The 14,638-nt window shown below is 48.6% G+C and overlaps 1 protein-coding gene across 2 annotated transcripts in view; it reads left to right on the top strand.

Annotated features, from left to right (window-relative positions):
- LOC129814250 (bone morphogenetic protein receptor type-1B-like) overlaps window positions 1–14,638 on the top strand; it is a 185,667-nt gene that overhangs the window by 77,882 nt on the left and 93,147 nt on the right. The window contains exon 3 of one of the 2 annotated variants that reach the window (XM_055867246.1): window positions 14,345–14,421. The exons of the other annotated variant lie outside the window; for it this stretch is intronic. The gene's annotated coding sequence lies outside the window, so the exon portion shown is untranslated. The remainder of the gene's footprint in view (window positions 1–14,344; window positions 14,422–14,638) is intronic. 2 annotated transcript variants of the gene reach the window in all.

Raw genomic sequence — 14,638 nt, 5'->3', positions numbered from 1 at the left:
TCTCAACAATTGATGTTGAGATGTGTCTGTTACTTGAACTCTGTAAAGCATTTATTTGGGTTGCAATTTCTGAGGCTGGTAACTAATGAGTAGAGGTAACCCTGGGTCTTCCTTCCTGTGGCGGCCTCATGATAGCCAGTTTCATCATAGTGCTTGATAGTTTTTGCGGCTGCACTTGAAAAAACGTTCAATGTTCTTGAAATGTTCCGTAGTGACTGGCCTTCATGTCTTAAAACCTCTACGGACCCCCCCTCCCGGATCCGGGATCATCCTCATCAGAAAAGCTGACTAGCATAGCCTAGCCTAGCGCCACAGGGATATCATATAATATAATTTCATGAAATCACAAGTCCAATACAGCGAATGAAAGATAAACATCTTGTGAATCCAGCCAACATTTCCGATTTTTTTAAATGTTTTACAGCGAAAACACAATATACATTTATGTTAGCTCACCACAATAGCCAAACACACAACGACATTTTTTCACCGCAAAGATAGCTTTCACAAAACCCACAAATAGAGATAAAATTAATCACTAACCTTTGAACAACTTCATCAGATGACAGTCTTATGACATCATATTATACAATACATTTATGTTTTGTTCGAAAATTGTTACGAATCCCGCCGAGGATGGTGCCTCTTCCCGTTCGGGCGGCGCTCGGCGGTCGTCGTCTCCGGTCTACTAGCTGCCACCGATCCCCTTTTCTGTTTTCCTTTGAGTTTGTCTAATTTGTTTCACCTGTTGTGTGTTTAGGTTAGGGGTTATTTAAACCCAGTTTGCCCGCTGTCTTTTGTGCGGGCTTGTTTTTCTGTTACGTGTTGGTGGTGTTCAGGAGTGGATTTCTATGTACATTTTCTCTTGGACAATATTCTTTACGCGCCCTGTGTTTTGTGTGGCGTCGCCGTATTATATGTTATTTCTAGAAGGAAATAAACATCCACTTGTCAAGGATATTCCTGCTCTCTGCACCTGACTCTTTTATTCCACCACTGGAACTGTTACAAAAATGTGCATATTTATAGCTACAAATCGTAGTTTTACATTGCAGCCATCGTCACAAATAGCACCAAAACAGCCAGAATAATTACAGACAGCAACGTGAAATATATAAATACTCATCATAAAACTTTTATGAAAAATACATGTTGTACAGCAAATCCAGCCAATATTTTGAATATTGTGAATCCAGCCAATATTTTTGATTTTTAAAAAAGAAGAAGAAGCAGCAACCACCCCTCTTCCATCGATGGAGGAGCGTGTCCTTCATCACACCGCCGTTCTCCATCGGATAGGGTCGGCGATGGACATGATGATGGAGAGGATGGAACGATGGGAGAGGAGTGGTATCCCGACATCTACGCCAGCTCCTTCCCAGACGGCGCAACCTTCCCCATCAACATCGGCATCTGGTTCAGGCGCATTGCGTCTCGCGCTCCGAAGGGAGTACGACGGAGCGGTGGCTGGGTGCCAGGGGTTTTTGCTCCAGTTGGAGCTCTACTTGGCCACCGTTCATCCGACTCCCTCTGGAGAGGAGAGTGTTAGCCTCCTCATCTCCTGTCTGACGGGTAGAGCCCTGGAATGGGCAAATGCGGTCTGGAACGGCCCAGACTCGGTTCGACACCACTACCCAGAGTTCACCCGCCGCTTTCGGGCCGTATTTGACCACCCTCAGGAGGGCCGAGCGGTGGGTGAGCGACTGTTCCACCTCAGACAGGAGACGAGGAGTGCGCAAGACTTCGCCTTGGAGTTCCGGACCTTGGCTGCTGGTGCGGGGTGGAATGACAGGGCCCTGATGGACCATTATCGATGTAGCCTTCGGGAGGACGTCCGTCGGGAGCTAGCTTGTCGAGACACTACACTCTCTCTCGATGAGTTAATTGACATGTCTATACGACTGGACAACCTGCTAGCTGCCCGCGGGCGTTCAGAGGGGGTCCTGTCAGTTCCACCTCCCAGCCCTCCCGCTCCAACTCCGATGGAGTTGGGAGGGGCTGCATCTAGGGGGGCCGGAGGAGGTGGTTTCTCTTGCACCTATTGTGGCAGGAGAGGACACACTTCAGACCGGTGTTGGAGAGGCGCCTCTGGGAGTAGAGATGGCAGGCGGAATACTTCTCGGTCACCCCAGGTGAGTAGGCACAAGACTCACCCAGAGCTTCCTGTCGGTCACATGTTTTTGGTTATTTTTTTCCCTGCGTTTTTCCCTTCTCTCCAGCATAAGGCGCTAGTAGACTCAGGCGCAGCTGGGAGTTTTATGGATCGCGGTCTAGCCCGTAAGTTGGGTATTCCGTTGGTACAGATAGACCCTCCTTTCCCTGTGCACTCCTTAGATAGCCGACCGCTAGGGTCAGGGCTGATCAGGGAGGCCACGATTCCGCTGGACATGGTAACGCAGGGGAATCATAGGGAGCAGATTAGTTTCTACCTTATTGATTCACCTGGGTTTCCGGTGGTGTTGGGGGTTCCTTGGCTAGCCATTCACAATCCCCTCATTTCCTGGAGACAGGGAGCTCTTCAGGGGTGGTCAGAGGAGTGTTCAGGTAGGTGTGTGGGAGTTTCCATCGGTGCCACCTCGGTGGAGAGTCCAGACCAGGTTTCCACTGTGCGCATTCCCCCAGAATATGCCGATTTGGCAATCGCTTTTAGTAAGAAGAAAGCGACCAAATTACCACGTCATCGACGGTGGGATTGCGTGATAAACCTCCAGGAGAACGCTGCACTTCCCAGGAGTCATGTGTACCCCTTGTCACAGGAGGAGACGTTGGCTATGGAGACATATGTCACGGAAGCTCTGAGACAGGGGTTCATTCGGCCCTCCATGTCACCCGTCTCCTCGAGTTTCTTTTTTGTGAGAAAGAAGGAGGGAGGTCTGCGTCCGTGCATTGATTATCGAGGTCTAAATTCAATCACAGTGGGATTTAGTTATCCGCTACCTCTCATCGCTACGGCGGTGGAATCATTCCACGGAGCACGTTTCTTCACAAAACTGGATCTCAGGAGTGCGTATAATCTGGTGCGTATTCGGGGAGGAGACGAGTGGAAAACAGCGTTTAGTACCACATCAGGCCACTATGAGTACCTCGTCATGCCGTATGGGTTAAAGAATGCTCCAGCCGTTTTCCAATCCTTTGTAGATGAGATTCTCAGGGACATGCACGGGCAGGGTGTGGTAGTGTATATTGATGACATCTTGATCTATTCTGCTACACGCGCCGCGCATGTTTCCCTGGTGCGCAGGGTCCTTGGGAGGCTGCTGGAGCATGACCTATACGTCAAGGCTGAGAAATGTGTGTTCTCCAAACAAGCCGTTTCCTTCCTGGGTTATCGCATTTCCACCTCAGGGGTGGTGATGGAGAGTGATCGCGTTAACGCCGTGCGTAATTGGCCGACTCCAACCACGGTAAAGGAGGTGCAGCGGTTTTTAGGGTTTGCCAATTACTACCGGAGGTTTATCCGGGGTTTTGGCCAGGTGGCGGCACCCATTACCTCACTGCTAAAGGGAGGGCCGGTGCATCTACAGTGGTCAGCCGAGGCAGAGGGAGCTTTCAACCAGTTGAAGGCGCGGTTTACTGAGGCTCCCGTGTTGGCGCATCCGGACCCTTCATTAGCATTCATAGTGGAGGTGGATGCGTCCGAGGCTGGTGTTGGAGCCGTGCTATCACAGCGCTCGGGTACGCCACCGAAGCTCCGTCCCTGTGCTTTCTTTTCTAAGAAGCTGGGTCCGGCGGAGCGGAACTATGATGTGGGGGACAGGGAGCTACTAGCTATGGTAAAAGCCCTGAAGGTGTGGAGACACTGGCTTGAGGGGGCTAAGTACCCTTTTCTCATCTGGACTGACCATCGCAATCTGGAGTATATCCGAGAGGCGAGGAGACTGAATCCGCGTCAGGCGAGGTGGGCCATGTTCTTTACTCGTTTTAGATTTACGATCTCTTACCGACCAGGTTCCCTCAACACTAAGGCCGACGCGCTGTCTCGTCTCTATGACACGGATGACCGGTCCATCGATCCGACTCCCATCCTTTCCGCCTCTTGTCTGGTGGCTCCGGTGGTATGGGAGGTGGACGCGGACATCGAGCGGGCGTTGAGGGTAGAACCTGCGCCGTCCCAGTGTCCGACTGGCCGTAGGTACGTACCGCTTGATGTCCGTGATCGATTGATTCGGTGGGCTCACACACTACCTGCTTCGGGTCATCCGGGGGTGAAGAGGACAGTGCGTGGTCTTAGAGGGAAATACTGGTGGCCCACCTTGGCTAAGGACGTGAGACTCTATGTCTCCTCCTGCTCGGTATGCGCTTAGAGTAAGGCTCCTAGGCACCTACCGAGGGGGAAGTTACAACCCCTTCCGTTTCCACAACGGCCATGGTCTCATCTATCGGTAGATATTTTGACGGATCTTCCTCCATCTCAGGGGAACACTACCATTTTGGTCGTTGTGGATCGGTTCTCTAAGTCCTGTCGTCTCCTCCCATTGCCTGGTCTCCCTACGGCCCTACAGACTGCGGAGGCTCTATTTACCCACGTCTTCCGGCATTACGGGGTGCCGGAGGATATCGTATCTGATCGAGGTCCCCAGTTCACGTCCAGGGTATGGAGGGCGTTTATGGAGCGTCTGGGGGTCTCGGTCAGCTTCACCTCTGGGTATCACCCTGAAAGTAATGGGCAGGTGGAAAGAGTGAACCAGGAGGTGGGTAGGTTTCTGAGGTCGTACTGCCAGGACCGGCCAGGAGAATGGGCGAGGTACGTCCCGTGGGCGGAGTTGGCCCAGAACTCACTCCGCCACTCATCAACGAACATGTCGCCCTTCGAGTGTGTACTGGGGTACCAGCCGGTCCTGGCTCTGTGGCATCAGAGCCAGACTGAAGCTCCTGCGGTGGAGGAGTGGGTACAGCGCTCTAGAGAGACCTGGCGAGCGGTCCAGGACTCTCTTAAGCAGGCCAGTGAACGGCAGAAGAGGAGCGCTGACCGCCACCGCAGTGAGGACCCTGTGTTCGCACCAGGGGACAGGGTCTGGCTCTCGGCCCGAAACCTGCCCCTCCGCCTGCCCTGCCGGAAGCTGGGGCCGCAGTGTGTGGGGCCATTTAAAGTCCTAAGGAGGATAAACGAGGTGTGTTATAGGTTACAACTTCCATCTTATTATCGTATTAACCCCTCGTTTCATGTGTCTCTCCTCAGGCCGGTGGTAGCTGGTCCTCTGCAGGAAGGTGAGGTACCGGAGGTCCCTCCTCCCCCTCTTGACATCAAGGGGTCCCCGGCGTATAGGATACGAGCCATTCTGGACTCAAGACGCCGGGTGAGGGGCCTGCAGTACCTCGTGGACTGGGAGGGGTACGGTCCGGAGGAGAGATGCTGGGTACCGGTGGGGGACATTTTGGATCCGTCCCTCTTGAGGGATTTTCACCGCCTCCATCCGGAGCGCCCTGCTCCTCGCCCTCCGGGTCGTCCTCGAGGCCGGAGTCGGCGCGCTGCGGGAGCCGCGCGTCGGGAGGGGGGTACTGTTACGAATCCCGCCGAGGATGGTGCCTCTTCCCGTTCGGGCGGCGCTCGGCGGTCGTCGTCTCCGGTCTACTAGCTGCCACCGATCCTCTTTTCTGTTTTCCTTTGAGTTTGTCTAATTTGTTTCACCTGTTGTGTGTTTAGGTTAGGGGTTATTTAAACCCAGTTTGCCCGCTGTCTTTTGTGCGGGCTTGTTTTTCTGTTACGTGTTGGTGGTGTTCAGGAGTGGATTTCTATGTAAATTTTCTCTTGGACAATATTCTTTACGCGCCCTGTGTTTTGTGTGGCGTCGCCGTATTATATGTTATTTCTAGAAGGAAATAAACATCCACTTGTCAAGGATATTCCTGCTCTCTGCACCTGACTCTTTTATTCCACCACTGGAACTGTTACAAAAATGTGCATATTTATAGCTACAAATCGTAGTTTTACATTGCAGCCATCGTCACAAATAGCACCAAAACAGCCAGAATAATTACAGACAGCAACGTGAAATATATAAATACTCATCATAAAACTTTTATGAAAAATACATGTTGTACAGCAAATGAAAGATAAACAGCTTGTGAATCCAGCCAATATTTTCGATTTTTTAAAAGTGTTTTACAGCGAAAACACAACATATATTTATGTTAGCTCACCACAATAGCCCAAAACACAACGCCATTTTTTCACCGTAAAGATAGCTTTCACAAAACCCACAAATAGAGATAAAATGAATCACTAACCTTTGAACAACTTCATCAGATGACAGTCTTATGACATCATGTTATACAATACATTTATGTTTTGTTCGAAAATGTGCATATTTATAGCTACAAATCTGGGTTTTACAACGCAGCCTTTGTCAGAAATTTTGGAGAGTTGCGTAATCTAACAGAAAAACTCATCATAAACTATGCTGAAAAATACATGTTAGACAAATAATTAAAGATACACTGGTTCTTAATGCAACCACTGTGTTAGATTTAAAAAAATAACTTTAGTAAAAAGCACAGCATGCAATCTGAGACAGCGCTCAGCCAGTCTCCGCCATGTTGGAGTCAACATATTCCACAAAAATACGAAATAACATCATAAATATTCTCTTACCTTTGATGATCGTTCATCAGAATGCAGTGCAAGGAGTCCTAGTTCCACAATAAATCGTTGTTTTGTTTTAGAATGTCCATTTCTTCTGTCGAATTAGCAACTTTGGCTTGCATAGTGGAGCGCACATGTCCATGAACGTTTGGCGCATGGATCGAAAAATTCCAAAAGTCATAATAAAAGTTGAATAAACTGGTCAAACTCAGTTGAAAATCCATCTTTATGATGTTTTTCTCATATGTATCCAATAACGTCCCAGACGGAGCATTTCTTCTTGTCTACCTAACGCATTGCAGAAAATTATATGGTGCTCCCAGGTGCGCAGCAAAATACTGCCAATATGGCTTACCTGTCACTCCAAAAGCTCTCATTCGGTCCCACATCAGGCCAGACACCTCACTCAACATTCTACTGCCTGTTGACATCTAGTGGAAGGCGTATGAAGTGCATACATATCCATAAATACAAGGCAATTGAATAGGCAGGGCCTGTCACAGAGACCCATTTCAGAATTTTCACTTCCTGTTTGGAACTTTGCCTGCCAAATGAGTTCTGTTTTACTCACAGATATAATTCAAACTGTTTTAGAAACTTCAGAGTGTTTTCTATCCAATAGTAATAATAATATGCATATCATATGATCTAGAACAGAGTACGAGGCCGTTTAATTTGGGCACTATTTTTTCCCAAAGTGGAAATGGCGCCCCCTATTAAGAAAAATTTAAAGTAATGGCGGACTGTCATTTATATTTGCTTAATTGAGTTGTTCTTGCCATAATATGGACTTGGTCTTTTACCAAAAAGGGCTATCTTCTGTATACCACCCCTACATTGTCACAACACAACTGATTGGCTCAAACGTATTAAGACAGAAAGAAATTCCACAAATTAACTTTTAACAAGGCACACCTTTTAATTGAAATGCATTCCAGGTGACTACCTCATGAAGCTGGTTGAGAGAATACCAAGAGTGTGCAAAGCTCTCATCAAGGCAAATGGTGGTTACTTTGATGAATCTCAGATATCAAATATATTTTGATTTGTTTAACACTTTTTTGCTTACTACATGATTATGTGTTATTTCATAGTTTTGATGTCTTCAATATTATTCTACAATGTAGAAAATAGTAAAAATGAAGAAAAACCCTTGAATGAGTAGGTGTGTCCCATCTTTTGACTAGTGCTGTATATATATGCTTTGCTTTCTTAATGAAATCAGAAAATCAGCATTTCTTGTTGTTCACCAAAGCTTCCTGGCTAACTCACTGATCCTGTTCTGTAGTATACCCCTCAGAGCTGCATTTGGACATTGTTTTCTTAGCAGACACACAGGAGAGTAGGTGTCTGTTTTTCCACCATGTGTTCTGTCAGAGTGGAGGGCTGGATCAGTGGAGATGTGAGTGTGGTACTGTGGATATATATTTATAGACTGTAGGCTGTTGACTTCATTGTGTTTCAAACGTTGATCAAACTCTGTGAATCTATAAAGTGTTATGTTGGAAGTTATTCATGTGATTAACACAGACTGTACAGTACACATTTTATAAATCTACATAATTGCATTTTAAGCCTTACAACTCCAGAGCAGAGAGAGAGAGTGAGTTGTACAGTAATACATCTTGTCTTTTCCACTGGGCTGGGGCAGGACCCAAACTGAGAATTTCTCCTAATTTAGGAATGCAGCGTCTGATTGACAAATGAGCCATTAGTCAGCCAGCAGACCAGACACAGGGTTTCCCTGCCAGGATTACAGGGCCCACAGGCATCCCATCGCAGGAGACACTGCAACAGATGGTTTAACACTCAGACATGGTCCTCAGAGCAGGCTGGAAAAGAGGGTGAGGAGGAGGAGGTGGTTAAAACGTCAACTGTTTTTACAAAGCCTATGGACCATTCTCACCCACAACAGTGGTAACAACAGAGAAACAACAAGTGGAAATACAGGACATGGTTTGGCAGAGAATTGTTCAGTCAAGATGGTGATTAAATAACGTATGTTTGTGTGCTGTTGGGTTTGTCATTCCACAGCTGGATAAAAGTGGGCAGTGCGTTTGTTGATGTTGTGTTGTCCTCCAATGGGTTAGTTGGTGCTGCTGGGTTCAGGAAGAGTTCAGTAGAACAGCAGATGGGCAATTCAACGGTAACAGAGTGACACTGAGACAAAATCTGTTTTCAGAGAGCAGAGAGGTTTGGAACTCTCTTTGTTATTGGTCTATTAACAAATATACAGCATGATGATGTCACCATGGAAAGCCAAAACTCCCGCCCACGCAGACCTGCTGATTAGAATGTCCTGTGTATATTGTATTTTCAACCATCAACTACCAGAAAATAACACTGCCAAAAAAATCTCACACTTTTGCAGTGTTAGTTTCGTCAGCTGTTATATAATATCATATAAAACACAGGAAAACTGAATTTTCATGCAATGGGCCTTTACATTTAAAAAAAAATTCTGTTACCAAACTTTGCATCGACACTGTTCTTTAAGTAAATGTGCTTCTGAGGCTGGGTCCGTATCTGTGTCACTATCTGATGAGTTTGGCTGGGGCTCCCATTTTGCAGAGGAACCAGGAGAACATTCTGCTCTGCTGAGAGAGGGAGAGAGCCTGGGGAGTGTCAGGAAGGACTATGACCTCCCTCAGTCTCAGTGGGATATAGAGAGGAGCTGTGCCATGTGTGTGTGTGTCCTCACTCAGACAGAAACAACATGGCCACCCATCACTCAGACAGAAACAACATGTCCACCCATCACTCAGACAGAAACAACATGGCCACCCATCACTCAGACAGAAACAACATGGCCACCCATCACTCAGACAGAAACAACATGGCCACCCATCACTCAGACAGAAACAACATGGCCACCCATCACTCAGACAGAAACAACATGGCCACCCATCACTCAGACAGAAACAACATGGCCACCCATCACTCAGACAGAAACAACATGTCCACCCATCACTCAGACAGAAACAACATGTCCACCCATCACTCAGACAGAAACAACATGTCCACCCATCACTCAGACAGAAACAACATGGCCACCCATCACTCAGACAGAAACAACATGGCCACCCATCACATTTACATTACATTTACATTTAAGTCATTTAGCAGACGCTCTTATCCAGAGCGACTTACAAATTGGTGCATTCACCTTATGACATACAGTGGAACAGCCACTTTACAATAGTGCATCTAAATCTTTTAAGGGGGGGGTGTCAGAAGGATTGCTTTATCCTATCCTAGGTATTCCTTAAAGAGGTGGGGTTTCAGGTGTCTCCGGAAGGTGGTGATTGACTCCGCTGTCCTGGCGTCGTGCGGGAGTTTGTTCCACCATTGGGGTGCCAGAGCAGCGAACAGTTTTGACTGGGCTGAGCTGGAACTGTACTTCCTCAGTGGTAGGGAGGCGAGCAGGCCAGAGGTGGATGAACGCAGTGCCCTTGTTTGGGTGTAGGGCCTGATCAGAGCCTGGAGGTACTGAGGTGCCGTTCCCCTCACAGCTCCGTAGGCAAGCACCATGGTCTTGTAGCGAGCTTCAACTGGAAGCCAGTGGAGAGAGCGGAGGAGCGGGGTGACGTGAGAGAACTTGGGAAGGTTGAACACCAGACGGGCTGCGGCGTTCTGGATGAGTTGTAGGGGTTTAATGGCACAGGCAGGGGGCCCAGCCAACAGCGAGTTGCAGTAATCCAGACGGGAGATGACAAGTGCCTGGATTAGGACCTGCGCCGCTTCCTGTGTGAGGCAGGGTCGTACTCTGCGGATGTTGTAGAGCATGAACCTACAGGAACGGGACACCCCCTTGATGTTAGTTGAGAACGACAGGGTGTTGTCCAGGATCACGCCAAGGTTCTTAGCGCTCTGGGAGGAGGACACAATGGAGTTGTCAACCGTGATGGCGAGATCATGGAACGGGCAGTCCTTCCCCGGGAGGAAGAGCAGCTCCGTCTTGCCGAGGTTCAGCTTGAGGTGGTGATCCGTCATCCACACTGATATGTCTGCCAGACATGCAGAGATGCGATTCGCCACCTGGTCATCAGAAGGGGGAAAGGAGAAGATTAATTGTGTGTCGTCTGCATAGCAATGATAGGAGAGACCATGTGAGGTTATGACAGAGCCAAGTGACTTGGTGTATAGCGAGAATAGGAGAGGGCCTAGAACAGAGCCCTGGGGGACACCAGTGGTGAGAGCGCGTGGTGAGGAGACAGATTCTCGCCACGCCACCTGGTAGGAGCGACCTGTCAGGTAGGACGCAATCCAAGCGCGGGCCGCGCCGGAGATGCCCAACTCGGAGAGGGTGGAGAGGAGGATCTGATGGTTCACAGTATCGAAGGCAGCCGATAGGTCTAGAAGGATGAGAGCAGAGGAGAGAGAGTTAGCTTTAGCAGTGCGGAGCGCCTCCGTGATACAGAGAAGAGCAGTCTCAGTTGAATGACTAGTCTTGAAACCTGACTGATTTGGATCAAGAAGGTCATTCTGAGAGAGATAGCAGGAGAGCTGGCCAAGGACGGCACGTTCAAGAGTTTTGGAGAGAAAAGAAAGAAGGGATACTGGTCTGTAGTTGTTGACATCGGAGGGATCGAGTGTAGGTTTTTTCAGAAGGGGTGCAACTCTCGCTCTCTTGAAGACGGAAGGGACGTAGCCAGCGGTCAAGGATGAGTTGATGAGCGAGGTAAGGTAAGGGAGAAGGTCTCCGGAAATGGTCTGGAGAAGAGAGGAGGGGATAGGGTCAAGCGGGCAGGTTGTTGGGCGGCCGGCCGTCACAAGACGCGAGATTTCATCTGGAGAGAGAGGGGAGAAAGAGATCAGAGCACAGGGTAGGGCAGTGTGAGCAGAACCAGCGGTGTCGTTTGACTTAGCAAACGAGGATCGGATGTCGTCGACCTTCTTTTCGAAATGGTTGACGAAGTCGTCTGCAGACAGGGAGGAGGGGGGGGAGGATTCAGGAGGGAGGAGAAGGTGGCAAAGAGCTTCCTAGGGTTAGAGGCAGATGCTTGGAATTTAGAGTGGTAGAAAGTGGCTTTAGCAGCAGAGACAGAAGAGGAAAATGTAGAGAGGAGGGAGTGAAAGGATGCCAGGTCCGCAGGGAGGCGAGTTTTCCTCCATTTCCGCTCGGCTGCCCGGAGCCCTGTTCTGTGAGCTCGCAATGAGTCGTCGAGCCACGGAGCGGGAGGGGAGGACCGAGCCGGCCTGGAGGATAGGGGACACAGAGAGTCAAAGGATGCAGAAAGGGAGGAGAGGAGGGTTGAGGAGGCAGAATCAGGAGATAGGTTGGAGAAGGTTTGAGCAGAGGGAAGAGATGATAGGATGGAAGAGGAGAGAGTAGCGGGGGAGAGAGAGCGAAGGTTGGGACGGCGCGATACCATCCGAGTAGGGGCAGTGTGGGAAGTGTTGGATGAGAGCGAGAGGGAAAAGGATACAAGGTAGTGGTCGGAGACTTGGAGGGGAGTTGCAATGAGGTTAGTGGAAGAACAGCATCTAGTAAAGATGAGGTCAAGCGTATTGCCTGCCTTGTGAGTAGGGGGGGAAGGTGAGAGGGTGAGGTCAAAAGAGGAGAGGAGTGGAAAGAAGGAGGCAGAGAGGAATGAGTCAAAGGTAGACGTGGGGAGGTTAAAGTCACCCAGAACTGTGAGAGGTGAGCCGTCCTCAGGAAAGGAGCTTATCAAGGCATCAAGCTCATTGATGAACTCTCCGAGGGAACCTGGAGGGCGATAAATGATAAGGATGTTAAGCTTGAAAGGGCTGGTAACTGTGACAGCATGGAATTCAAAGGAGGCGATAGACAGATGGGTCAGGGGAGAAAGAGAGAATGACCACTTGGGAGAGATGAGGATCCCAGTGCCACCACCCCGCTGACCAGAAGCTCTCGGGGTGTGCGAGAACACGTGGGCAGACGAAGAGAGAGCAGTAGGAGTAGCAGTGTTATCTGTGGTGAGCCATGTTTCCGTCAGTGCCAAGAAGTCGAGGGACTGGAGGGACGCATAGGCTGAGATGAACTCTGCCTTGTTGGCCGCAGATCGGCAGTTCCAGAGGCTACCGGAGACCTGGAACTCCTCGTGGGTGGTGCGGGCTGGGACCACCAGGTTAGGGTGGCCGCGGCCACGCGGTGTGAGGCGTTTGTATGGTCTGTGCAGAGAGGAGAGAACAGGGATAGACAGACACATAGTTGACAGGCTAAAGAAGATTCTACGCTAATGCAAAGGAGATTGGAATGACAAGTGGACTACACGTCTCGAATGTTCAGAAAGTTAAGCTTACGTTGGAAAAATCTTATTGACTAAAATGATTAAAATGATACGGTACTGCTGAAGTAGGCTGGCTAGCAGTGGCTGCGTTGTTGACTTTGTTTGAAGTGTAGCTGGCCAGGTAGCCTCGATAGCTGGCTAGGTAACCTCGGTAACTGGCCAGATAATTAGTCTAACCACACAATTGTCCTAGATACAAGGACAGCAAAGACAACTATGTAGCTAGCTAACACTAGCCAGCTAACACTACACTAATCAAATCGTTCCGTTGTAATGTAATAGTTTCTACAGTGCTGCTATTCGGTAGAAGTTGGCTAGCTAGCAGTGTTAGCAGTGTTAGCGGTGTTGACCAGCAGTATTGACTAGGTAGGGGAACGGCAGCGCGGCGGACGAAAATAGCTGGCTAGCTAACCGAAAATTACTCTAGACTCCACAGTTATCTTAGATACAAGGACAGCAGAGACAACTGTGTAACTAGCTAACACTACACTAATCAAGTCGTTCCGTTGAATGTAGTAGATTCTACAGTGCTGCTATTCGGTAGCTAGCTAGCTAGCTAGCAGTGTTGATTACGTTACGTTACGTTAAAAGGACTAAAATAGCTGGCTAGCTAACCTGGCTAACCGGGCTAGCTAACCTAGAAAATAGCTCTAAACTACACAATTATCTTTGATACAAAGACGGCTATGTAGCTAGCTAAGATCAAACAAATCAAACCGTGGCCAAACAACATGGCCACCCATCACTCAGACAGAAACAACATGGCCACCCATCATTCAAACATAAATTATGAGTGAGTGTGTGTTATACGTAATCTGTGTGTGGTCACGCAGGTGAGCTGTGTGTGACGTTCCAGTCGTTGTCCTGTGAGGAGGACAGGGTGACAAGTGCACGTCAGAGGTTTAGTGACATTTACTGACTGTGACTTCAACTAGAGAAAAGGAGAGAATGATGAAGAGAGAGGAAGTGCTTCTACTTGCCCGTTGGGTTCTAGTCAAGGTCACTGTAAAGCACATTGTGACAAATGTTGATCTGAAAAGGTATTTGTATATAGAATGTGATGAATTAGTTGATGGATTGATTGATGGCTGGAAGAGGAAAGAGAACAAGCCCAGAACACCTCTCCCCCTCACCTTACATTTCTACCGGTGTTGTGATACAATGTGTCTGCAGCCAAAGCAACAACAGCTGTGTGACTCCAGTACTGTGTGTGACCGTGGAAAACACCTTATGGCACAATACTCTTTTGTGACAGTCAGTCATGGGTAGCACAGGCAAAAATGTATTCTCCTTTTCCATCTCTTTCTTTGTCTCCTTCGCTTTGTCCACTCAAACTTTAACTGCCCTTCTATGTTAGTGAATGTCTTTGAATCTCTCCATCTCTGTCTCTATTTCTCCCCCTTTCACTTTGCTTTCTCCCTATTGATTTTATTCCTGATGGATAGCATTGTCAGTTTTCAAGTCTATCAGAGATATCATTTTGTTGTCTCACTCTCGTCTTGGGCAGGTGACCGATTCACAAGTTATACATCTTGGTTGTGTGGAATAGCCAGGAGCTGAAAACTGAAAGACACAAGAACATCGGTGAGTGAACCCTCTACTCTCTGTATTACCTCTATTTCGGAGACGGGCAAGTGGTCAAGGGAACAAAACAAGAGTGTGAAGGGTTGAAGTGTAGAGAAGAGAGGGTGAGTGGCTGGAGCTTGGAGGTGAGAGGCCGGAGCTTGGAGGTGTGAGGCTGGAGCTTGGGATGAGAGGCTGGAGCTTGGAGGTGAGAGGCTGGAGCTTGGAGGTGTGAGGC

The sequence above is a fragment of the Salvelinus fontinalis genome, chromosome 2, assembly GCF_029448725.1.
Source record: "Salvelinus fontinalis isolate EN_2023a chromosome 2, ASM2944872v1, whole genome shotgun sequence".
Classification (NCBI taxonomy): domain Eukaryota; kingdom Metazoa; phylum Chordata; class Actinopteri; order Salmoniformes; family Salmonidae; genus Salvelinus; species Salvelinus fontinalis.
The sequence above is the reverse complement of the archived record's forward strand: the minus strand, read 5'-3'. Positions and strand labels throughout refer to the sequence as shown.